Source organism: Meleagris gallopavo, chromosome 23 (assembly GCF_000146605.3).
Source record: "Meleagris gallopavo isolate NT-WF06-2002-E0010 breed Aviagen turkey brand Nicholas breeding stock chromosome 23, Turkey_5.1, whole genome shotgun sequence".
In the NCBI taxonomy this organism is placed as follows: Eukaryota; Metazoa; Chordata; class Aves; order Galliformes; family Phasianidae; genus Meleagris; species Meleagris gallopavo.
The window spans coordinates 3,229,749-3,239,692 of record NC_015033.2 but is presented as its reverse complement, the minus strand read 5'-3'; positions in this window follow the sequence as shown (position 1 = coordinate 3,239,692).

Below are 9,944 nucleotides of genomic sequence, written 5' to 3'. Positions count from 1 at the left end.
AAAAAAAAGAAGAATCTTTGACTCTTAAAACTGTTGGACAAGTGGCTTCTGAAAATATAAAGCGTATCCATGGCAACAACTGTATTTAGGAATCGGAGGACTTGCAGAGGGTTAGAAACCCCAGCAACAGGCGACAGCACTGCTATTCAAACATATTTGGAGAGGAAAAATACTATGAGCCTGTCTCAGCAGTTGGCTGCAGCCAACAGAAGCGGGGTTCCCTGAGGCTGCTGCTGTCAGCTTGCTCCTGAAGGAGCCAGCCCCTCTCCAGGGCAAGCAAAAGATGCTGACGTACCAGAAAGAATGTGGGCCAGCTCCTGCCCTGCTGGTGTCTGCATCTCAAACACAGGATGCAGGAGGAGATTGCAGGTGCTGTGCAGCACATCAGGAGCTGCAGGTGTCTGAATGCTTCATGGCAGAGTAAGAAGAAATGGAAGCAAACTGTAAGATAACTGCAGTAAGCCCATACACTTGCTAGATTGATTCACAACATTGTCTCCCAAGGAAACATACTTTCAAAAAAACTCAACAAATCCAAAACCACACCAGCACATACATCAAACCTTCCTTCCTGAATTTACAGGTAGGAATGCACAGCCCTGAGCACAGGAAGCTTATATCCAGTGCTCAGTTTGCATCATGACGCTGCGCACAAAACCACCTGAAGAGGCTTAACCCAGAGCCCACGTATCTTGAGCCAAATCCAGGGTATTTCCAGCCATGCAGCTGATAGAAACAATGTCACTTTGTGTGTGAACAGAGGCCATAACAGATACTCTGCATTTGGTTTTAGTCCCAGGAAGAGCTCTGGATTTAAATGCCACAATCTAATCCTACTCATTCTGAGAAAAAAGCCCTAAATGAGTCCCTGACCTCAGGGCACAGGCACTGCATGCCAGCAGCATCGCATCCACATAAGAGCTGTGCTGTAGACACTCCACAACAACCATCCTCCTGCACTACACGCAACCACTGGCTACTAAAGAGTGGATTTCTACCCAGCCCCTCTGCAGTGAGTTCAGCAAAACCCTCTCCAGAGCCCAAGCCCAGCAAGAGGTTCTGGCAGTGTGGCTCTGGCACGGGCAGGAAAAATCAAGCATGCAGATCTGCAGAAGAAGAGAGTTCAGCAGTGGAACAGCATAACCTGTTCTCAGCCTTCGCTACTGGAACATCTCCACAGGCTACAGCATCATTCTCCCACAGGCAGACAGCACTGTAAGCAAGGCAGACCGGTGGGAATATATACACCATGCTTGCTTACCAGCAGCTACCATCAGAGGATTGGGTTTTCCTGCCCTCACTGCTCACCAGCTTGTACCTGGTAAGGGAGCTTGGAAAAGCCCATTCACCACCTTCACTGTTTTCTGTGGATCATTTTTTCTTTTTTCAAGCACCCAATCAGCCCCCAAATAGACTGGCAAGAGCCACAAACCAATCTCTAGAGAGGATGACAACGGGTTTGTTTCCTTGCAAAGGAAACAGATGAAACGATACGATGACAAACTCTACTGATGGACCCCTTTTGCCTCTTCATTCACTTTCTGGATCCAGAGAGCAGTCAGGTCTCACAGCCTGCCTACATAGGTCCTATTTGCATTTTTCCTGCTCTACATTTAGAATGATGCAGGGTTATCCTTTATGGTCAAAGAGAACTACAGAGAGAAGCAGAACGGGTGTGATGCTGCACTCCCCACTCCAGTAAAATGCTGTTCCCTTCGCTGCTGCGTGCAGCAATTCAGCCTCGAGGCCGTTTAACTCCAGGATGTAAAGCTGGGGGGGGAAGAAACAGGGGACAGCATCATCTTAGAGCTCTTCAAAGCCAAAAGACGAACCTCACTCCACGAAGGCCCCCCACTCATCTCTGGGCTGTGCTGGAGCAAAGGAAGCTCAGCAGGCGCACGCAGCCGCTCACTCACCTTGGAGCTGGGCAGACAGTGCTTCCTGCTGCTGTTTGTATTTCTGGGCAAGGGCTTCGGCACTCCTCACCTTCTGCTGCAAGTGGTGGTACAGGAAAGCTCCCGAGCCCAGGCACGCCACTGCCAGCAGGCAAAACCCGGTCTGCAGGAGCCCCTTCTGCCTCCTCGAACACATGCCCGTACCCATGGTGGGGCTGAAGCAAAGCGATGCAGCGCTGCCTCCCTGGCGCTGCTAAAGCATCTGATTCTTTTTTCTCCCCCAAACAGCTCCTTCGCTCCAGAAATCCACAGATCCCTCAGGTTACTCTCTGCAAGATTCGATCCAAGTCTCGCCTTCACTCCTCCCCAGCCCCCGGAGAAGCGGAAGATGCTCCAAAAGCGGTTTACTCCTCATCGCCCGGCGGAGCGCAGCGCAGCCCAACGCCGTTCGAGCCGCGCCGCATCCTTCAGCTGCGAACCGCGGCGGGGTCCGGACCGGGGGGACCCGACGGAGGGGGACCAGGAGGAGGAGGAGCAGCAGAGAAACTTTTGCTTCCCATGTACTGCAGAAGGAGGAGGGGAGGGCTGTCCCACCTCCCTCTCTCCAGCACCGACCGGAAAAAATAAGCCGTGGGATGAGGAGCGCTGCTGCTCCCTCCCCTCTGCTTCCCTCCCCGCCTGCGGCTGCCGGGAGGAAGCGGAGGTCCCGGAGCTGAGAGAGCGTCCTGGGGCTGGGAGAGTGCCCCCGCTGCCCCCAAAGCCGGCACGGAGTCCTCGGCCCCTCCGACCTCTCCTGGCCGCCTGCCGAGCCCACTGCGAGCAGTAAAGCAGACATCCCTGCTCCCACCCGGGAACAATTCGAACCACCAACTTCTCCCACGTGTTTGCTTTCCCCTCCCCTTTATAAACGAGCCGACGAGCCCAAAGCCTACGTGGTGGGCACTTGTTGCTATCAGGAGGGACACCGGCATTAGTTAACAAGGGAAACAGCCTCAAAACCTTAAGGTTTTTAAGGGTAGGCTGGCCGGGGCTCTGAGCACCCTGATCTAGCACTACGTGTCCCTGTTCATTGCGGGGAAGTTGGACTAGATGACCTTTAAATGTCCCTTCCAACTCAACTGGTTCTGGGATTCTACATGGGCTGCTTCCTTCTGGCAGATTCCGACCTGTTTTACCCAGGCAGGTGATGATGCTCAGCTGGACAGGGGCAGGAGAGAACAGCCCTCCTGCACAGCACGGCTGTGTGCTGAGCTCAGCTGAAGCCCCCAGGTTTGTAATGAATCTTGCCTGCACCAGCAGCCCAGCTGCCAGGTTGGCTCGTCCCTTATCTGAGCTCAGAAGGACGCTTCCTCTGGAGTTCTGCCAAGTTCCATGTTTCAGGCATCTGGAGAATAAGCAAAAATCACAACAATTAATGCTTCAGCAGTAATTCCCATCTAAGAGTCAGGAACAGTTTTACAAATGTTAATCAAAGGAGCTTTGTGGTACTGCTGGGAAATAGCAGAATGTCTCCATCATCTGCAGATGGGGATACAGAGGTACAGCATCCTGTAAGGTTATGATTTATCCAAAACTACTACGTTTTTAAGTTATTCTTTTCAAGCACTTTCAATGGAGTTGATATATCTTTTGAGGCGAATGCCAGCACGAGGGAGAAACAGCCTACAGGAAAGTGGGTGATTTGGATAACCGTCCTCACTTGTGCACAGCTTCCAGAATAAAATGCACTTTTTACAAAAGGAATTAACTGAGTATTCTGTATTGAAACACTCAAACACAAAATATCTGAAGTTTAGTGCTCAGGCCTTTCTGAAAAGCAGAATCCCTCTAACATGATGCTCACTCAACCTATGCCTGCCAGATCATTTGACATGGGACCAGGGATAATCTTGCTGCTGATTCAGGTATCCTCGGTTCAGAACTCCACCCACACTGCACAGCCCCTGTGCATCAGCCAGCCTTCAGTCCAAATGCTCCTCTGCAGAAGTCAGGAATGTCCCGTGGGGCTGATGGATGCTTCAGCATCTCCCCAGGCTGTTTGTCAGGAGCTGGAATGTCTTTTGTCTGCATCTTGAGGATTGAGAAGGCAGCCTGGGGAAAGAGGGATTTGAGTCTCAGCTTTGCATCTATTCAGCACATTCTTTTTTTTTTTCTTTTCCTTCCCTGCTCTCATTAATTACTTCCTCATGTGCTGGTTCCTGCCTGAGAAATGCTGGGGATTCCTGAGGTTTGACAGAGAGGACTCTGGAAAAGGTTAAAATCCTGAATTAGGGAATGCCAATCTGAGAACTTCCACTGATAAAGTCACTCCAATCTATCACTTTTAACTATTCTACCATTGTAAGAAACTCAGTTACAGTTTTAGTTCTGTATTTTTGCACAAGATACAGAGCCAGGGAAACTGCAGCCCAGCAGAGAGCAAGAAGGTTTTGCTTCTCACTCGTGCTCTGTCAGTGTTTGTGCTGTTTGAGCTGTGCAGCCTGCTATTGGAGTTCCAGCAGAACCCATATCCCCAGCAGCCAGGGCTGAAATCCTCCCTTTTGGTCCCGTTCTTCCACATTATGTATAGAGAGATCTCAGGGCCCACAGCAGCAGTATCTGTTCTCTGTTCCTCTAGGATGTTTTCTAATTTTCAAGGAAAGCTAAACAACTGCAGGACCCCAGTGAGATCAGGACTTACCAGGAGATCACCCATCATTTGAGAAGCCAGCTCAGAAGCTCCTTTCTTTCACAAACTGCTACAACACCCCACGTTTCTGTGCACAGCTACTGAGCCTGAGTGTTCTCATGAAAGTGAAGCACCCTGAGCTGTGAAAACTGACCACAGGTGACAGCGCTCTTGAAATCCGTATCAAAACCTTTTGTGCCTCAGGGATTATCTGATCATCTCCTTTTGCCTCCTCTAATCTGATGATGGCTTTCAAATAATAATCTGAATGAAACAGCACTTCCCGTTGGAAAGCTCAGACTGTAGGTACTTGTAAAAAAAAAAAAGCCACTTTTTCCCCCTGGAGAGCAAGCCATGCATATTAACCATCTGTACAGATATTACAGTCCTGGAAAGGTCCATCACTTTAATCAGAGCTTTGGATTTCAGAGCAGGCATCTAATTGGCTGCAGGAATGTTTTCAACCAGGTTATGTAAATGCTGCCAAGAAGCCTATTGTCTGAAAAAAAAAAAAGCCTGTAAGAAACGTACCTTTGTGCTAGGAGGATACAGAGGGGAGGCTTTATTGTTTAGGGACAGCAGTTTCACAGCTGTACTTATAAACCTACCTGTCAAACTGGCAACATCCACAACCCTTTTTATGCAACTAAGCAGTACAGTATAACCCTAAATCCTTTATGGGACTTGCAACTGACATCCAGGTAGACACACTGAAAGTATCAGTGCCCAAATATTGGAGGGCACAGGATGAACAGGCGTCCAGTATAAGAAATGAGGGGTACAAACATTTAGCAAATGAGGGCCTTAAATTAAACAGTTCTCAGGAGCAGCCTTCATCTCAGCCTCTCTAACAGTCAGGGGTGGGAAAGCTGAACCATTCCTTCCTTCCCGTAACAAGAAGTGACAGCTTCTAAAGGATCCATTAGAAGGTTCCATAGGGAGCCAATGGGGCCATTTCTTATAATGTATTTTTCACATTTTTTGCCTCAGTATGGCATGCTGGCCCAGCTATCTTGGTTATCTCCACCGAGCCTGTTTGGAGATAAGCTCCTTGAGACCATGGCCAATCACACCTCAACTCTGGTTTAGTGTATGGAAGAGTTCCACGACTATCAAGCTGATATTAAACCAGTTACAGAAAGACCTCTAAATATCAGAGCTTGTTACCTACCTGCATTTCCAGCTCTACTTGTCTGAGCAGCATAAAGGAATCAAAGTACTATTGCCTGTTTCCTCCCTGCATTAATAACAGAGGCCATATTTGGAGATAAAATCTGCACAAGTGCCTGTTAGTCTCATAGATCCTGTGGCTGTACACACAAACAGCCCATTTGGCATGCAGGCACTCGGCTCTTGCACGAAAATGCATGTTCTAGCCAGCACTGCCTGCAAGCCCAACCTCAAGAAGCAATTATAAACACATAGGCTCTCATTCTTACATAACACCAAGTAACAAACCTCGTGGAAAGCAGCTCTCCAAGCTCTGTTTGTATGATTTAGAAAAGGGAAAAGCCCCTTTGGTGCATACAAATTCAAGGCCCTCTTCTCGAGATGATGAAGGACTGTTAATGGTGGGTTCAGAAGAGCACTGCTGAGTGCCCCAAGGAACACAACATTGGACAGTTAGGAGGATACTCAAGCTTTTTACCTCTGAAACCTTCCAGTTTGCTCCCATCTTTCCTTACTCCTTGCTCATCTGCCTGCTCAGATGGTCCTGTAGCAAAGATGTAGTGTCCCTTCTGACAAGTTCCCCAGTGTCTGCACCAGTAATAGGATTTCATGCCTTGGTTTGCAGATGAGCAAAGCTAATGTCTGCAGTGATCTCTAAACCTGGACCTGCAATGGGCTGCCTGCTTTTGTTAAGGATTGAAAGGGCGTGCTTGCTTTTCACATGTTTACTTTTAAAAAGTGACAGAATTTTACAAAAGGGTTTAATTCTCCTGCTGCAAATCTGGCTATTACATACAGAGATTGTGTATACAGCATACTAAGTACAGCCAGAGAAGCATAAAAACCTTGTTCCCCTTGCAGGGAGATTCAATGCCAAATATTCATCTACAGCCACACAGAACTTGATCACAGGTACACAAATAAGTTGCTCAAGTAATTGCAGAAGCAGGAAAAATGGAAGATTAGCTTCCTTCTCTACTCTGTGGCTAGGAAAAGAAGGCAAAATCTTGATTCATCGCTGATGTAATCCCACTGACTTCACTGCAGTCACACTTGGGATCACTTTGGGATATTGAAGGCTATGTTGATGCTGCAGGATGCTGCACTCACAAGCTTTCTCATGCATTAGCATTCTGATGTGGTAGAAATTCATGCCGTAATACAGCACTGAGAGTCTTAAGATAATAAGGAGGCAAAGCTGCCTGCTGTCACCATTGCTAGCTAATTATAGCAGCATGGACAGACTTCCATTGCAGAATTCCATATGCCACATTCATCCAGTGTGACAAATAAATGTTAAAAAGAGAAGACATTTCTGATTTTGGAATCCTCTAACTTTAAGGCTAGATTAAGTAACTGAATGACCTTTTGCCTGTTTTCATCACGCAGCTTTCCCTCTTGCTTCTAGGTGTGCATCTGCTGAAGTGGGTGGGGTGGAAGTCAGGGAAAGGGCTAACTTTCTTAAGGACCCTATCATGTCCATCAGTTCATAGCAAAAGAATGAAGATACATTTCTTCCATTGTCTTTCAGCCTATATGGGATTAAAATGCTACGTGCTCCTTGGTATTTTGCACTTCATTTGTATTTGTGAAAATGACCGTGTAATAGCAACAGAGAATCTGGCACAGATGAGTCTTCATGTTGTCAACAGAAACTAGCAGTGCTGTTCCCAATTTTTGATGGTATTGCTCCTTATTTATGGGTAGAATGGTCCAACACACACAGCACTAGTATTTAATGTATGAATCTAAGCAAGCATGTCCTCTTCTGAACCAAAGAGGCAGCTTTCACCTTCCCTAGACATTCTTTTTAAACAAACGAATGCAGACAAGTTCCAGAGTGTGCTGGGAACCCTTCCAATCAGTTTTTCAAATACTCACTGCAAAATGTTAAAAACAATATCACTGCCTTGGTCTTACTTGCCTGAATAATTTATTTAATGGTCACAGGCCAATTACATTACATTACTGTTAATTACACTATTTTAAAGCTGGAAAATCTCCACCAAATTCAAGAGTTATCAGATTTACACCCCTGTATGTCACACAAAGCTGGACTCGTGCTTTGCCTATTATTTATCAGTTGCCTTATTTGCCTTTAGGTTTATTGGATACAGATGGCATCCCAGGATAGACACAGGCCTTTTAACATATACATCTATTAGCTTTGAAAAGACTCTTGGTTTATTTTAAATCTCCTGTTGTTTAGACTAGTTCCCAAAAGGCCAAGGCTCAGGATTAAAGGAAATCATTCAGTTCTTAGAATCTCAAAGATTCAAACCCTGAAATCTGTATTGACCTGAAGTCATTCTTTCTCCAGTAAGAAATGTGGTTTAAAAAAATCAGTGCTAAAAGTTGTTGGCAAGAAGCAAAGAGGGATTCCCCTTGGGTGTGGATTCTATTAGGCTGTGCTTCCATTTGCTTCAGAGGAGAGACCTAGATGTGGAATTGGACTTCCTCAGAGTTAATTCCCAAAGCTGAGTGTTGGATGTAGGTCACTTTCTGGCTTGTTCTGAGACTCAGCTGAGTTTGAAATACTGCAGTTCTCACTAAAGAGTGGAAGCATCACATATCCTTTTTGTTCTATCCAGGTCATTGCCTCTGAAGGCATTACCACAGGGCATAATCATAACCTCAGCACAGATTTGTAATACGTGAATCAGGGAAAGGTGCCATTTCCAGGCTTTGCTTTTAAAGAGATAATTCTCTGAGCCAGTCTTTCTGCATGCAAATTCAGATATTAAGCATGCAAAATAGGCAGAATATGGCTGCTGGGGAAAGTGTCCTATATATGACCTGAAGACACGTCTTGCACAACCTGTTTTCCCCCCAACAGCATATATTTTGTTCCAAAATCCTGTTCAATTATCTTCAGTAAACATCTCTGGATTTCTGCTGCTGGAATTGCCATCATGCGGGCAAGGCATGGCCCAAGACTCACATCACAAGCTCACATGCACGTCAGCGAGCTGTAAAACGTTAAGAGAAGTACTTTCCTAATAAAGGCTCGCTAACAGGGCTGAATGCATGCAGCTTGGCTGGCCCTGCATGCCTATTAGGTGGGGTGCCTGGGGCAGAAGCCTGCAGCCTGCGACTCTTTCTGTGTAACAGCGGCATCCAGTGGGCAAAAAGAGATTCCCTGCAACACGACTGGAAAAAAGCGGCCGGGACCTTGCAGGAGGAGGGGTTTCTCTCCAGCATTCAGAACTACTACTCCTTCTCTGACCGGGATGAGACTTCCAGAGGGCCGAACTGCTCACAGACCGTGCTGCAGGGGATCGGTAGCTCACAGTACTTGGGACTACAGAATGCTACAGTTTTCTGCGGGAAAATAGAAAGTAACAAAACAAAACCACAGTGCAAAGCCTTCTAGGACGGGAAGGTGCTATTTGACAAGAAGTCCAATTAAAGTCTGTCAGCTTTTATCCACTGTTTTTCACCTTTGCACTGTCACGGCCATCCCAATGTAGACGTTTTAATGGTCCAGCCAACACTGCTTTTACACAGCACAGAGGACAAAAGGGGCAGTTCTCTTTGTTTTTTACCAAATGTTAATGAGAAATTTGGCTTTGGGCAGATCTGGGCCGCTGGGATGCTGTGGATTTTACCTCAGATTTTTGATCTTTTTGGTCTTTATAAGCTCTAAGCAATGCCTGTTGTGCAGAGCCCTTTGGAGCTGCAGGGCTCTGGGTAGCATTCCTTACAGGTGAGCAGGAAAAGGAATGGTGCTTTATGGTCATGCTGCCATATTCATGAGTGCACATCGTTATCAACCAACTGATGAGTGTCAGTGTGAGAGAGCGTTCTGCTCTCTCTGATCAGGAGACCGTGCAGTGATCTTGCAGGAAAAGCCATTCTTGCAGCTCCTGAGCACCTGCAGAGCCAATGGCACACCAGTGGTGGCACCGAGTCCCCGCATCACCCTTAAAGCGAGCTAACTCACCTTAAAATCTAACACTCAATCGTTTAGAAAAACGCAGCTTGGAGCAAACGCTGACATCCACCACAGGGCAAAGCACGTTCCCGCCCCGCGCAGTTCACCTCAGACGAGGCGCTGGCGCGCACCCCGAGGCTTGGCGGGCCCGGCCCATGCCGCGGGGCTCAGCGCGCTGTGCCGGACGGGATTTGTAGTCAGCGGCGCCTCCCTGTCGCGGAGCAGCGCTCTCGGAGAACTACATATCCCAGCGTGCCCTGCGGCTGTCAGCGCGGCG